Source organism: Bombus huntii, unplaced genomic scaffold (genome assembly GCF_024542735.1).
Source record: "Bombus huntii isolate Logan2020A unplaced genomic scaffold, iyBomHunt1.1 ctg00000310.1, whole genome shotgun sequence".
Taxonomy (NCBI): Eukaryota; Metazoa; Arthropoda; class Insecta; order Hymenoptera; family Apidae; genus Bombus; species Bombus huntii.
Window position 1 is genome coordinate 22501 of NW_026099505.1, and position 4333 is coordinate 26833.

A 4333-nucleotide genomic window follows, 5' to 3' on the forward strand; every position below is an offset into this window, starting at 1 on the left:
TCTCGCCTACTCTGAGGTCGCTTCAACGTCACGACGCGAAACGAAAATTCGTTCGTGTCGTGTTTTGCGTAGACTCGTAGAAAACGAAAGCTCGGAAAGATTCGGTGCGAGAGAAGGTGGTGTGTGTGTGTGTATTTCTCTGTGCGAAAATCGCCTCAAAGAGAAAAAAAAATTCGAATAGAAGGAGAACACTCTCTATTCGATATACAATATATATGTATGTATGTATGTACGAGCGTTTTATGCATCTCGCCAAAGTGCCAAACTTCGTTCGTCGTATCATGTTCGAGCTAAGACTCACGCAAGACATCCGTGTAACGATCGTCCGGTTTTTAACGTCCGTCCTCTTTTTCTCCTACAGCCGTTTCTCTTCTCTCGACGATTCCAGCGGTTCCCGGTACGGGAACTCACGCAAGTGAAAAAGCGAGCGAGACGTACCGTCGGGTGGGTGTGTGTGTTCGGGGACTGGACGACCGGCGCGACGTTAGGATGCGCGGTCCAGCGATAGACGACGAAGAGGCATGGGATGACCAACACTCTCTTTTCTCTATTCTCGAAGCGTCGAATTGCCATAAAAAAAAAATCACACGCGCGCACGACATAGTCGTACGCGCGTGTATACCTCGTCTCTCTCAAAGTTTTTTTCTCGAGCCTCGCCAAAGGGGATCGTCTTCTTCCTCGTCTACGATCTCTCCGACGACGACGACCGTACGAACAACTTCGTAACGGACTCACATGCGCATCTTCCTCGGGTACAGAAACGCTGCGGAAAACACCTCGAGCTTGTAGTTACAGCAGCACCCGTGTATAGCCGATCTTAGACACACGCTAGTTCGCACACGCGTTACATATATAATATGTAAGATTTCCGACGAACGTGGCTTTTCGGGAGCCAGGCGCGCGGGCAGAGAGATACACGACGACGGGGAAAATTCGTCCCGATACGAGTACGTGTACTCTCCGATCTCCGCGCGACGCTGGGGATCATACCTCCCTAAGTCGTCAGAGCGCTCGAAGAAATCTCGCGTGTGCGTTCCCGGATCTACGGCTGATACTTTCGGGGCTTGTAAAAAAGCACAGAGCGTGTAAAACGCAACGACGACCCATCGATGCGACGGTCCTCGTTGTTGTCAGTCGCTTTCGCGAAGAGACGGAGTGGGCATTCGATCCCTGGGGCTGTACGAGAGTCTTAAGAAAAGACGGTAGATTATGGCAAAGTTTCGCACGCCATCGAGTTTAGGTTTTTTTTTTGGTTCTCTCTTCTCTCCTCTCTCGACCGAGTTCCCATATTTGCTTTCTCTCTCAGTCTCGCCAAATATAATATTCTTTTAAGACGACGTCGGGGGCGCGGACCTTCGTGCGTCGAACACCGGCAAACGTAGCATATATCGCCTGATATGAAAAAAAAATCGGTCACGAGGAGAACACTACGAGTATATACGTTCGATAACCGATACACGAAGCGGTGCATAAGCGGGCGGTCGCCCTCGTAAGGACGACTCACGACGCCGCGAGCACTCACGCAGGTCCGTGACCGGTTCTCTCCGCTCTTATTCGTATCCCTTCGTATACCTTCGTCCGACTCTGAAACGTTCTCTTATAATTTTTAAGAAGAACGACGGCGGGTTGTCAAGGCAAGAAGGGACAGAGAGAGACAGAGGTAGAGTTTCGTAGTCTCCCGTGAACACGATAGATTATATATCGAGCATGCGTACGACTTGCACGGTCTCTGCACGACCGCGACGAACGCCGACGAGCGTCCAACAATCGCTCGTACGTCGCGTATGTTCTCTCCGTCCGCTCTTATTCGTATCCTCGTTCTTGTACCTTCGTCCGACTCTGAAACGTTCTCTTATATAAAGAAGAACGACGGCGGGTTGTTAAGGCAAGAAGGGACAGAGAGAGACAGATACGGAGAGTAACGATACGCAACGCAAGCAGTCTTAGGTTTACGTGAGCAACCCTCAGCCAGGCGTGGTCCAGGAATTGTATCCGTGGACCGCAATGTGCGTTCGAAATGTCGATGTTCATGTGTCCTGCAGTTCACACGTTGACGCGCAATTAGCTGCGTTCTTCATCGACCCACGAGCCAAGTGATCCACCGTTCAGGGTAATCTTTTATAAATTTACAACAGTTCAATACTCAAATGTACTCTTCTCGGTTCTAGCGAAGCCGAGTTCCGTCACGTTCGACCAACGGGAATCGAACGCGCAGAAGTCGCCATAGGATTGACGACACAAAAACGTTCGAAAAAAAAAGAAAACGACGAACGCGCGAAGATACGCGCGTTCGCCGGCCGGGCGTAAAGTACATTATGATATATAACAACCATCGAGATCGAAGCTCCGTTCGTCAGGAAACGACGGGGATATATACACCCGATTCTGAATCCTCTGTACAGCACACGATCTCGCGAACGAGTAAGCACGGTGGCTAGCCCATGTTATATATGTGTTTGATTCTACTCTCTCGTCCAATTATTCAAGAAACAGCGCGCGTGCATCTCTCCATCGTTCGGGTGATAGTAAAGATTCGATGGGATTCGCGCGGCCGTCCGCCTCGAGCGGTCTTTCGTCCCAATATCCAGAAGCAGAGTTTGAAAAACTCTAGCGACGGCACGGGTGTCCGACTCACGACATCGAGGTTTCGAAGCCGGCGATCCCCTCCGAACGGATGGCGACCACGCGACCGACTGAAAGCATGAAAAATCGACGAAAGATAGAACACATCTCCGTTCGGGTGGTGTTTTTTCTTTAAAAAAAAAAAAAAAAAACAAAAATTCGATGGGACTCGCAGCCATCGTCCTCGCGCGGTCTTTCGTCCCGATATCCAGAAGCAGAGTTTGAAAAACTCTAGCGACGGCACGGGTGTCCGACTCACGACAACGAGGATAGACAGCCGGTCCCCTCCGAACGGGTTATGCGATGATAAACTCGATGAAACTTTAGTCTCGTTCAGGTAGTGTGTGTCTTGTAAATCAAAAATTCGATGGGACACGCATCCATCGTCCTCGCGCGGTCTTTCGTCCCAACATCCAGAAGCAGAGTTTGAAAAACTCTAGCGACGGCACGGGTGTCCGACTCACGACAACGAGGATAGACAGCCGGTCCCCTCTGAACGGTATATTATATATGAGATGATAGACGACAAACTGGATGAAACTTTAAGTCTCGTTCAGGTAGTGTGTAAATCAAAAATTCGATGGGACTCGCATCCGTCGTCCTCGCGCGGTCTTTCGTCCCGATATCCAGAAGCAGAGTTTGAAAAACTCTAGCGACGGCACGGGTGTCCGACTCACGACAACGAGGAAAGACAGCCGGTCCCCTCTGAACGGTATATTATATGAAACTTTAAGTCTCGTTCAGGTAGTGTGTAAGTCAAAAATTCGATGGGACTCGCATCCGTCGTCCTCGCGCGGTCTTTCGTCCCGATATCCAGAAGCAGAGTTTGAAAAACTCTAGCGACGGCACGGGTGTCCGACTCACGACAACGAGGATAGACAGCCGGTCCCCTCTGAACGGTATATTATATATGCGATGATAGACGACAAACTGGATGAAACTTTAAGTCTCGTTCAGGTAGTGTGTAAATAAAAAATTCGATGGGACTCGCATCCGTCGTCCTCGCGCGGTCTTTCGTCCCGATATCCAGAAGCAGAGTTTGAAAAACTCTAGCGACGGCACGGGTGTCCGACTCACGACAACGAGGAAAGACAGCCGGTCCCCTCTGAACGGTATATTATATGAAACTTTAAGTCTCGTTCAGGTAGTGTGTAAGTCAAAAATTCGATGGGACTCGCATCCGTCGTCCTCGCGCGGTCTTTCGTCCCGATATCCAGAAGCAGAGTTTGAAAAACTCTAGCGACGGCACGGGTGTCCGACTCACGACAACGAGGATAGACAGCCGGTCCCCTCTGAACGGTATATAATATGAAACTTTAAGTCTCGTTCAGGTAGTGTGTAAGTCAAAAATTCGATGGGACTCGCATCCGTCGTCCTCGCGCGGTCTTTCGTCCCGATATCCAGAAGCAGAGTTTGAAAAACTCTAGCGACGGCACGGGTGTCCGACTCACGACAACGAGGATAGACAGCCGGTCCCCTCTGAACGGTATATAATATACATTATGCGACGGTAGACGATCAACTAGACGAAACTTTAGTCTCGTTCAGGTGGTGTAAAAAAAATTCGATGGGATACGCACGCACGGCTGTCGTCGTCCTCGAGCGGTCTTTCGTCCCAATATCCAGAAGCAGAGTTTGAAAAACTCTAGCGACGGCACGGGTGTCCGACTCACGACATCGAGGCTTCGAAGCCGGCGGCGTTCCCCTCTGA

At 50.2% G+C, this 4333-nt stretch overlaps 2 non-coding genes across 2 annotated transcripts in view; both read right to left on the reverse strand.

Annotated features, from left to right (window-relative positions):
- LOC126877968 (large subunit ribosomal RNA) overlaps nt 1-20 on the reverse strand; it is a 4085-nt gene extending 4065 nt beyond the window's left edge. The window contains exon 1 of the ribosomal RNA XR_007695492.1: nt 1-20. This exon is cut by the window's left edge and continues 4065 nt beyond it. This is a non-coding gene — a ribosomal RNA (large subunit ribosomal RNA).
- Nucleotides 21-1958: 1938 nt separating this feature from the next.
- Nucleotides 1959-2113, reverse strand: LOC126877966 (5.8S ribosomal RNA). Its single transcript, XR_007695490.1, has one exon. It is a non-coding gene; the product is annotated as a 5.8S ribosomal RNA (ribosomal RNA).
- Nucleotides 2114-4333: the final 2220 nt, after the last annotated feature.